This window comes from Vidua chalybeata, chromosome 6 (genome assembly GCF_026979565.1).
Source record: "Vidua chalybeata isolate OUT-0048 chromosome 6, bVidCha1 merged haplotype, whole genome shotgun sequence".
Lineage (NCBI taxonomy): Eukaryota > Metazoa > Chordata > Aves > Passeriformes > Viduidae > Vidua > Vidua chalybeata.
In genome coordinates this window covers 52,934,222-52,945,959 of record NC_071535.1, presented here as the reverse complement: position 1 = coordinate 52,945,959, position 11,738 = coordinate 52,934,222, and the positions used below count along the sequence as shown (strand labels likewise).

Genomic DNA, 11,738 nt, shown 5'->3' with positions numbered 1-11,738 from the left:
CATAAGTGATGTTGGCATATTAAAATTGTGTGAGCTGGATTTTGCTAGATTCCATAACCAAGTCATTTGTATTATCAAAATAGCTTTATAAATAAAATTTTTATTTTGTTTATTTTATAAATTAAATTTTTACAGATTTTAATACAGGTTGTCTTTCAGATATGAGCATCCAGTAGTATCATGGTGGACACAAAATTTCAATATTTTAACTATTTCTATTGTTTAAACCAATTTTGTCAGGTATATTTCTGGAGAAAAGAGATTGAATTTAAGACTTTTAGCCTACAAAAACCTATTTAGTTTTTAATATTCAAATTTTTGCCAATTGCCACAATTTTATCGTTAACCTAAAAATGCTGGAGGAAAGGACTTGGTATGATTCTTGAAACACTGTAACCTCAAACTTTAGCTCCTTTCTCCCCCACCCTCAACGTAAATTTCTAAAGCTTCTGTCCAGAAACAGGAATGCAGAAAGCATGGAGAATAAACAATCTGTACGCATCAAAATTTGCAAGTAAGTAAAATGAATTCATTATTTATTTTAGTAACATGATATATGTGTTATATATAGAATTTCTGAATGCTTGGTGATGAGAAAACTGCAAACTAAGTCAGATACAGCACTGACCTAGAAAGCATTGAGACCCTGCACTATATGTGATAAGTACAAATGCTTTTCTAACTTTATTTACTTGTTACTTGCTGGTCAATCTTTTCTTTTGTGTGATAGAATCAGCTCCTAAAGTGTACTGTGGCCTACATCTGTGCATTTAAAGTAAGGAAATAGTAAGTATGACAAAATAACTTATATAATGTTTAAAGTTATACACTATTCCTTGACCTGCTCCAGCTCCTTCACTTAATCTTGTTTTCATTTTGATATAGATTTTTCTTGCCATTTCCCTTCTGCGTTTCACTAGACTGCTACCTGAAGTGAATTAGAGGGAAGACAAGCATAAAGTCAATTCCACTTGCTGTAATTCCCCAGATTTTATTTAATTTGCTTTGCAACCTATGAGCTCATGGGGTTCATTAATTTCTCAAGAAGTAAATAAGTTCTGGTGGTTTGTTCTCCAATTTATCACTTTTTGTCTGTTTCCATTTTAGCTGGTAATTCAACCTCTCCCTCTTGCTTGAATGAACTCTGTCAGAGAACACATCTGGGCTTTTCCAGCTTGGGGAACAACTGTGCAGAAAACAGGCATTTATTTGCTTAATTGCTCTTGTAATTGGCACCTCATGGCTTCAGAGCACAGGTAGCACACGAGTGTGGGTTGTCTTGCAATGACAGAGAGCAGTAGGGACTGTCTCTTTGCTGGAACATTTTTTATTGGTAATGGGGTGGGCTTCTTGGGCATGGGTGTTTCTGGACCTGCATCTCCCTCTGAGTGGCATGAGCAGTGCTCCTGGACATGCCAGCTAGGCAGGCATCATAGACATTGAGAGAAAACTGTAGCCTACTGCTGTTTCAGGCAGAAGGGAAACACAATTAGGTGAGGAAGCCTCATTAAAGAGGACACTTTATTAGCAGCTTTTGGTGGGGTAGGGTGTGGAAATGTTAGATATAGAAGATAATCAGCCTGCATTTTTATCTCTACTTAAAATAGTAGAATGGAAAATCATCTTATCTCCATAAACTGCTATTTTTCACTTAGTAAATTATTTTACCACCCAAAGCAGATGCCACACAAAGAATTGTGGTTGGGAGGCATATAGTTCTTTATCTCGGTCAAAGTGTCTCAGTTAAAAAGCTGTCAGTAGGAGATCATAATAATAATACATATGGCATTTGGCTAGAAGAATACAAGATTATACTAAATAGAAACACATTTCTAAAAGAATAATTGCAACTAATTAGAAATCTCCAGTTATGCTTAGAGTTGTAAGAAAGTGAAATCAGATTTAATTATGCAAGGTCCCAGTTGTGCCAAAGGTGTTATAAAGAATATCTTTATGGAGACATTCAGTATAACAAACTGGCTGGTGTTATTATTAGCACGCTCAGTTGCACATTTTCTTAATATTAGTTTAAAGTTTAATGATGGTGTTTGTAGGACTAATTACCAAGAATCTGCACAGCACTCATTGGGATAGTCACCCAAAATGCTTACATTTTTGCAATGTTAAGTTATTGCTGACTCCAGAATATCTTTGACTAAATCCTTTATATTCTGTATCTGTACAGATACTTAAAAGTGGATCTGGGATCATGCCCACTGGTCCTTTGGATGCATAAACAGTGAGTTTAAACAATTGTTCCCTCTGCATGCTAGCAGAGGATTGCTGGCCAGCATCAGGATTCACTAGGATGAGTGCAGCACTGCTCTGGGACAATGTCAGTAAAAGATTGGTTATCTTGGGTGATAGGAGGGTCCAGAGGCTGGGAAACATGGGCAGAGAGGACACACAGTAGCCATACATGTTTTCTGACAACTAGTTGTCCAGGCATGCTGAGGAGGAAAGCTAATTTTTCATAGTAACTCCAGATAAAAATCTTTATACACAGTGAGAATATCATGCATCTCCTCCCTGAAGGAAAGGATTTTGGCTGGGCAAACCTAACAATGAACCAAGGGCTTTTTCAGTAGCACTCACTGTGTCTTAACCAGGGGAGTCATTATATCCCACAGTGAAAACAGATCTTAGGTACCAACGTGGTCATGGAGGAGCAGTGATCATGAGAAAAATGCTGTGATATTAGAGGGATGTGGGAAGATTTGATGTAAAGAAACCCTGCTGATTTTGGAATTGACACAGAAGTCAGGAATGGTTTTTGGATTAGGCTGTGCAGTCCAAACCATTTTCCCGTTCTTTTCTGGCAGCTCGGTTCCCCACCGCAGCCTCTCTGGAGGTGACATGGTGACATGGGTAAATGAAGCTTTCAAATTCATGCAAGTCTTCCCAATGACTTTTTCAGGCCCAGCAAGGTTAAGTCTTTTCTTCTCTGTTATATTGCTTTACAAGAGCACAATTTTCTTCTCAGCCCCAAAGGTGACTTTCCTGCTAGTAAAGATCCCTCCTGGTCACCACCAGGCAGTTTTGTCCTTAAACCACCTGGCCTGATACACTGGGACCCTCTCTCTTTGCCTTGAAGATAATCAGAAGACAACCATCTCTATTCCCACAGCTTCTCTCCCCTGCCTCACAGGATCACAATGAAGTGTTAGTCCTGGGAGCTGACTGAGGGACTGACCCTTGATTATGGCAGGAGGGGGCTGGCAGGAGCAACAGGAGCACTGTGTTCCGTGGCCACTCACCTGACACATGGCACTTAGCTCTTCTGCAGTGTTGTAGGTGTGGAGCCAGGGCTGAAAGCTGTGTTTTAGTATCTCTGATCTCCAGGAGGGGCACGCATCTCAAACGTACCTTAAAAGAGGAAGGAGCTGTGCTGTGATTCTCAGCCTTGACTGTCATGTTCCTGGGCTTTGCGCTCAAGTAGGGGGAGGCAGCCAGAGAAAGGCAGCAAAGCACACAAGTGTTTGTCCCAGTGGATCTGCAGGCACTGTTGGAAAAGGAGTCATTCCTGCTACTGACAATAACCTGGGATGGGATTCACTTCTCTCCACCTCAGATACCTGTGATGCATATACATTTGCAGCTGAACTGGGCACTCCAGGCTTCCCTTATTACTTAGTGGAAGTGATTATCTATTTTTAGGCATGAGTCACCTGTCCTATTTTAGCTCTCTATTTTAGTGCATGATGAATTGTATGATGTCCATTAACAATTCAGGAGAGAGTCTAATCCAAGTAGCTCAGATGTGGACCTCTTAATTGATTTATTTGGATTAGTTCTACCCCATCTGCCTAGGTCTTTAAAGCACTGGGCGTCTTCCAAGGCTAAAACTGAGGCAAACAGTGAGAGAGGCAGTGCAGAAAGCACTTTTGCTTTCTTTGCCCAGAGAGCAGCATATTTTCAGGTATGACTTTGGCAGCTGAACACTTGAATTGGCCGTGGTCATTTTGTACTGTCAAAAGTATCATTGGTCCTTGTCTAGGAGCAGTATGGTCTCCATCTGTAACAAGCTCCATTTATCTGGAAAAAGAAAAGGAGTTTCAGTTGCTTTCCCTCTCAATTATCTGCTGTTTTATTGACAAATTCCTTCGCCTCCCTTGCCCTATCCCAACCCTCCTTTTCCTTATGGCTGTCTGTCTGGACTGCTCTTGATGCAGCTAGACCTGGTAATTCTCTGTAACTCCTCTGAGGCTGCTGACTTTCCTTACCTTTTGCTGAAACTAAGCTCCCTTGCACAGATGCAGGAATGTCTGCTGCACCTCAGTAGTCACTGCTGTGGGACCTGGAATAACAGATCCCTGCGTGTGACCCACACACCTCTGCCTCCCACGTCGTACCCAGAGCTTGCTGTGGGGCTGGAGAGGCAGCAATAGGGAAGGCTGGGTCCTGCTGAGCATTCCTAAGCTGATGAAAGGAGCAGGAATTCCCCAGTGGGGGTCCATGTGCAGGGACCAGGTGCAGGCAGCAAAGCATGTCAGTAGGGATGAAGTACAAGAATGATGAGAGACTGCTTTGTCTCCCACACCGTTTTCCCACAGCTGATGTGGTCTCATGATGTTTTCCATGGGAACAGAACTCATGTGTGGCACATCTCTGAGCCTCTGGCTACTCGAGGAGCTGCACTCCTTGAGGACACCACAGGACACAAGCCATCAGTGGCTGCTGGCTGCCCACACCCTGCCTGGCAAAATTCTGGGAAGATCAGCTGTCCCACCACTGAGTGCTCTTACAGGGGGGTCTCTGCTATGACAGTCTCAGGGTGAGTTGGCCCTAAGAGTGGGTTATATGAAGACTGAGAAATGTGGCATTTGTGATCAATTCAGCTGTCTAATAGAACTAGGATTGAATTTCTCATTTCCAAGCCTTGTTTGTAGCTTGAATATTGGTACATCTCTCTTCCTGCCCTTGCTTTTTAATCAGAAGGATTTATCTTCTACTTGTTTCATCCCTTTTCACATCATATAGTGTCCGTGGTGTACAAATCTGCTGGATATTTATTTTCATCTCAGTTCTGACCTGAATATGCATACCAGCTGTCTAATGATGTAATGAGCTCTGAGATCTGCCATCTCTAAACTCAGTCTGAATCCTGCACCTGTTCTAAACTGGAATATCTGTGTACTTACACACATAGGAGGAGTTTCTGTATCCTCTCTTGCCACCTAACACAGTGAATCCTGGCTAGTCTGAGGACACTGAATCACTCTTCGTTCTGCTCACCATTTGCATTTTGATTCCAGGCTGCCATTCCAAGACAGATGATGAACTTTGCCTGTGATGAATTGCAGAGGCTTTGGATAAAGGGCGAATGTTGATCTTCATGGATAGGATTTCTTCTCTATGGGAGAAGTCCAAGGATGTGTAGGAGGCAGAGGATCTACCTTGTGACAGTGATACTTTGTAAGCGCAAGTTCAGAGTATGTGTCCAGCTGTTACTCAGAACACAGGAAGCAGTGATGCAAGCTTCCTGTTCCAGTGCAAGATGATCCTGTAGGATGTCCTATAAAAGGGAGTGCTGATAGTCATGTCCCAAGACTCTGATTCTCAGTAATCCTTCTTGGTGTAAGGAGAAAGGAGCACACACAGCACGTTCCAGCTATATCAGTTCCTGTACATCTGAAATGTGTCCTGATTCTAGAAGAATGTCTGTTAGATAGCATAAAATACATGAAATGCAAGTCATTTGGCACACTTAGGGAGCTCTGTCCTACAATTCTTTCCCCTTCTGCTTCTCTTGTTGCTACTGAAACAGCTGCTTTTTGGTTTCAGGCTGTAACCTATTTTTGGAATCCTTTTATGCTATTGGCCCTTTGAAATGCATGAAATGCTATGATAGAAAGCCAGTGTCATTGCTGGGAGGGAGGAGGAGGGTCTATAGGTGAAGTCATGTCTAGTGATGAGAGACTGTCTCACCTATTCATCCCTTCTTTTATTTCTATAAAGCAACCCAGTTCCCCATGGCACATGGTTCCATGTCTTTTCTGCTTTTATTTAAGCATTACAATTCTATCAGCCACAGCCCTTCGTTAGCACAGCACCAGGAGATAACTCCCTCCTTTGGGGGGAATTTTTTTTCATATCTAGGCCCCTGTTCCCACTGCAGGAATTTGCTGGCCCAAAGTAGAAGAGGAAGTGGAGGGGCTTGGTTTCCAAGGAAAGAAGCTGGAGAACAGTGCAAAAAGAAGGGAGCTGTGAATGAAATAGAGGGCAAGTGGAAGGTAGAATCCATGTATTGGATGAGCATTAAACCTTGTTTCTGTGAGCAGCTGTGTTCTCGCTGGCGTGTCAAATTTTGCTACTGTGCAGCAGGATTTCACTGGAAGGGCTGTGGGTTGGCAAGTAGAGTATGTCATCATGAAAGAGTCAGGTTATCCTCATGACTGAGGATGCCAAAGATACAAATCCAGAATCACTGAATTGGTGTACACTCCAACCTGCCCAATATGAGTGCAGGTGTGACTTTAAATGTTACATAAATCACTGCATTACTTCAGTCGTTATTTACCATCGACAATTAATTAATTCAGCACTAAACTAGTTTAAGCAGCAGCTCCTTATGGGATTTGCAGTTTGTAGGCTGGAGGCCCGTCTGTGTCTCAGCTGACACAAATGAACATGCTGTGGTTAACTGAAGGTGTGAAGAATCGTACCTAGCGTGAATCATACCTAGTCTTGGTTGCAGTGTTAGCAACTTACTTGTTCCTTTTAAAGTCCAAGCTGAACTCAGCACGTTTTGGATGATTAAAAAAGGAATTTTTACTTTTGTTCCCTGGTTTCTGAGTTTTCTCCTGAAAAATGTTTTTGATCTGATCAAACAATTTTGTCCTTCCAGACAGACCATTATTCTCATTGTTGCATCCACTTCTGCCTTGAGGCAGTGAAGAGGGCTCCTGTTTGTGCTGCATCTCTGCACAGTTTCACTGAAATGGAATCATCTCCAATGTATCTGCTAAACCCTGGCTAAAGACAAGAAGGTCTGAACACAGCAAGGTTTGGCTTTCTTTTTTATGGTTGAAAAATGTGGTTTGAATTCTGTGCTACAGAGAAGAATGTAGTATTGCATAGATGGCAGATATCTGCCATGTTTTCCCCTGCTTAAAACACAGCACCTATGACACCTGTATAGTGTCTTGTGTTCTTAGTGCACAGTAGGCAATGAAGTTTAGGAAGCACATTTTGTTAAACAGGGCATGGTTAAGGAGGTAGATGGTTGGGAAAAATAATTCTCCCTAAGATTATAAGTATTAATTCCTATCTGTTTTTCCTGCCCTTATTTTTGTAGTAAAAAATCAGGCATTTGCTTTCACATCATACTGCAGTTGAAAATACACTGTTAAGATAGTGTTGGATGACTGGAAGGGATGGCCTAATGGAAGTGATGGATGGGAGCAGCTGGAGAGATAGTGAATGTCTGCAATTTTTGAAATTAATAACCATGGTATAAAATAAGTTTTGTGGTTTTATGTGTTTGACACTGTCCCCAGCAGTAACTCTCCTTTATGTCTTTGAACAACGCTCAGCAGAGACTCTTGTTGTTATAAATTAATTTAATTAAATGTCTGTTAATTTGGTGACCTCAACTGATACCCCAAAGAGCCAGTGACTGGTTGGTCTCAGATGACCACAAGCTGAAATTTTGGCATAATATTTCTCTCTAATAACTTTATGTGATAATTAGTGATCTCAGGTGACCATGAGCCAAAATTTTGGGATACAGCTCACGTCTAGTAACCCTATGTGATAATTGGTGATCTCAGATGAGCCCAAGCTGAAATTTTGGGTACAGGGGTAACTCTGTGTGATAATTAGTGACTTCAGTTGACCATGAGCCAAAATTTTGGAGTAAAGGTGACCTCTAGTAACTCCATCTATTAATTGGTGATCTCAAGCAACTCTCTGTGCTCATTAGCAACCACAGATGATGCCCATGTCCTAACTGTTGACTTCTTTTGCCCCCAGACACACATGCTGTGCATGTTGTTTTGGGGTTACCATATGAGCTCCTAGAGGTCAGTTCCAGATGTCCATGCACCAAATCGAACTCTGCAGATCAGCTCAGGTCCATCCTGTGCTGTATTTCTTTCTCAGAAGTCCCCTGAGATGTCCCTGTCAGCCCACAGTGTCTCTTGAAGTTACTTGGGGACCAAATGTGCTTCAGGACATCTGCTGAGATCATCTTGATACCCAAAAAGACCTTTGGGCTCCCGTGGGGCTCAAAAATTAGGCCCTACTATAATTTATCATCCCCCACTTGGCTCCTTGGGATCATTTGAGGGTACAGAGGTACCAGTTCTATCCCTTGGGGTGGCCCAAGGTCAGTTTCTGCTGAACTGTAACATCCCAGCTGCTTTCAGAGGCTCTCCAGATCCAGTTTCATTTGGAAGGAGTTGGAGTGGGAGGAACCCACTAGAAGATTTACATTACATACTTGCCCTGAGTGCAGCTTGCAGGCAGTACCCTCTGAGAGGAGCACGTGAAGAGCAAGAATGGTGACCCCCGTGCATCTCCCCCTCTACTTCCCCCAACAAACAGCACCATTTAAAATGTGATGTCAACAATGCAAAACAGGAAGCAGCCCTGTTTTATTTTAGGAGGGAAGGGCAAGAGGCAGCTGCTTTTCCTTAGAAAACTGTTATGAAGTTGGTGGAATGTGTCTTCCATCTCTTTACATCACATGAAGTTTTAGCAGAGTCTTGGCCCCAGCAGGACTCTGATGTCATCCATCACCTCTCACCACAGTGCCGTCCTCCTCTGGGCCTCTTGGAGGTCACTGAGACCCTTCAGCTCCCCATTTTCCACTTTATGGTTTTGGCTACTAAAAGACTACAGTTAAGGGCACCTTACTTAGCAGTTGCCATTTGGGAGGAAGCTACAAAGAGCTACACTTCTCAATATCCATGCACATTTCTGGAGGAGCAGCAACATCTGCTTGGGGACTTTCTGCCCTGTGCAAACACGAGCCCCCTGAGTTTCTTAAAAACAGACCCCTGTGAGTTCTTAAAAACTGGATTCCTCTTTGCTTCAAGTATTTGAGGTAAATTGTCCCAGCTTTCATAAGGAAAAAAAATCAAGTAAAAAAACCCACCAAAGCAAACAAACAAACAAACAAACAAACAAAAAAAGCAGAAAAAACTAAAAACCAAAACAGTGAGGGGATTGGATAGGAAAAAAGACCATAATCCAAATTATTCCAAGAGAGGATGGAGACTGGGTTAGAGGGAGAAAATCAGACAATGCAAAGTCCAGATGTGCTGTTTCAAATGCCAAAAGAGCTCTCTTTACACCTTTCCCCTCCTTTCTTTTTTGTAGCCTACATCCTGCTGGACTTACTCAGAACATGAAGACAACGAAATGCAGAAGGCCAAGATGACCCAACTTCAGTCCAGGTACTAATACACATATAAGGACGTTTCCACTTGGCTTTAACCTGTTGAAAAACGTGAAAGAGACCATAAGCTCCAGCAAACGCCCAGGATTGTCCCACACAGCAAAGAACTGGGGCAGCACAGGACAGGAATGGGACAAGGCACCATCCCACATGAACCATGTGTGTCAAATTAGAGGCAAAACCACACTAAAGACAACAAATAGTGGCGCTGCACTTCTTTGATGCCTCTTAGAGGATGAATAAACCCATACTTGGTGTTGCCCTGCAACAAAATCCAGGGCAAAAGACCTGCTCCCTTCTAACAGTGTTAAAACAAGTACTGAACCTACTGCAACCAGTACAGAACCATTTTATAGAACACCATCAACTCCCAGTTTCAGTCCCCACTCTGTGTTTAGTAGCTTTGCTCATCCTTTCAGAAAAAAATTTATTCTGGTGTGACTCTGTCAAAACCAATGGTCAGAGCAGAGCATCAGAGGGTGTCCATGAACTTTGAGTCTGCCAGAGTGCAAAATACCAGGTCCTCAGGTAAACTCTGGGCAAGTTAGGTAATAGCAGTGGTGTTGATCAGATTGAAAATGTTATTTGAGCCTATATTTAATAGTTTTATTTCAGAGCAGACTGCTTTTCATTACCATTTTAAATAGACATTACCACCATAGTTAATAACTTCCATGGTTTTTTTACCCTCCAGCAACTTTATTATTTATTCTTAAATTATAAGTGTTCTGCTTTTCTCTGGCATGCTTTTTTTTTCTTTCTTTCTTTCTAGAACTCAGTAATAAAATACCCAGGAGAACCATGCACTTGTGAAAGGAAGAGGCAATGGAACTGAGACTGAATACCTATCTGGTCAGCAGGAGATCAGAAGTTATGTTCAGCTCTCAGCAACCTGCCTGTCAGCCTGGAATGCTGCTGTAAAATCCATGCAGTTATGCTGCCTTCACATCAAAGCCTCCAGCCAGATGAAATTTGTATGTGTGAGGAGTTTGTGCTGGGTGCAAATACCTGAAATACTGCAGTTACCTGTGGGTTGAAGAGCAAGCATCCACGAATAAATGTAATTTTGAATTGTCCCACTGACTGACCAACACCACACAATAAAGCAGTCCCTTTCCTGCTGGGGCTTAGCAGTGCTTGTTTCCCTGTCTGCACAGACACCATGTATGCTGAAAATTAAATGAGAAAACAAAAAATCACCTTAAAAATACAATGTTCCCTACTGGTTTGTGTTTATGCAACAGAGAGAGCCAAGGAGAAGATGTGACCCATATACTCTGGTTATAGAACTGAAATTTCTTACAGAAATTTAATGTTTTGGTAATCCTAGGTACTCTTTTGGGACTCTGGCCTGTGTCTGTGTTGATATTTCAATCTGCAGGAGCTGAGCCCTAAAACAAGTTCCTCAAATAAAATGCCATACCATTGCCGAGCCAAAGGAAATAACAGTGGTGGAAGATACATGGATAAGCAAATTCAATGGGTCACTTGTAGGGAAGTTGTAGCTACTCAGACATGTGAAGGGAATATTCACTGAAGAAGCAGAGTGGAATTTTCCTCCATTTAAATATATTCACTGACTGAAGTGGGAGTATTCAAAGCATATTTTTCTCCTATTAAGCAAGTACCAGCTGCTGGAACAGAAAGATGTGCAGGAGAGTGGATCCAGCAGGTTCCTTCCTTTGCTCTGAGAGCTCTGAGAGCATCTCAAAGGCTGCCCTAGGCTCTAATGTCTGGTAAAAGATTCCAGAGGATGAGAACTGGTCATGACAACTCCAGCAACACAAACTCCCATCTCCTCTCCTGCCTGGATATGACTTCAGAGGAATTTTCTTAGGGATGTAGGATACCCTTCACATATAACAAGAACGTTTTGATATAAGGAAAATTCAGTAAAATTTATATTATTCAGAAAATATATTTATATATTTATATAAATATAACATATATAATATTATACAATTAATAATTCATTAATAATATAATTAACAATATAATTAATTATATAATATTAATATATAGTATATTAATTATATATTATGTTAATATAATATAATTGATTAATAATATAATTAATAATTATACTTTATACAATATTTATATATTCAGAAAATTCAGGAAAATTAATGGTATCTCCAACACAAAAATAGCTGGTTCTTCTTCTCTACCATTCCTACATCAATAAAGCTACTGTTGAACCTTTTGTGTTTATTCAAAGAGCAGCAAAACTTACTGGGAGCCAGGAATTACTTAATAATAACAGAATGAGTGTGACTAAGTAAAAGGCCTAAAAGAGAGCTCAGACAGCTAAAAATACAATTAAAGAGAGATTATT

General features: G+C 41.4%; 1 long non-coding RNA gene across 3 annotated transcripts; it reads left to right on the top strand.

The window, feature by feature from the left end:
- Positions 1–546: 546 nt before the first annotated feature.
- On the top strand, positions 547–11,271 carry LOC128789106 (uncharacterized). Of its 3 annotated transcripts, none has more exons than XR_008431318.1 (5): positions 547–786; positions 6,119–6,233; positions 6,848–7,005; positions 9,325–9,401; positions 10,176–11,271. It is a non-coding gene; the product is annotated as an uncharacterized LOC128789106 (long non-coding RNA). The 3 variants fall into 3 exon arrangements; XR_008431319.1 differs by lacking the exon at positions 547–786 and adding an exon at positions 2,106–2,239; XR_008431317.1 differs by lacking the exon at positions 547–786 and having other exon boundaries at positions 5,855–6,233.
- Positions 11,272–11,738: the final 467 nt, after the last annotated feature.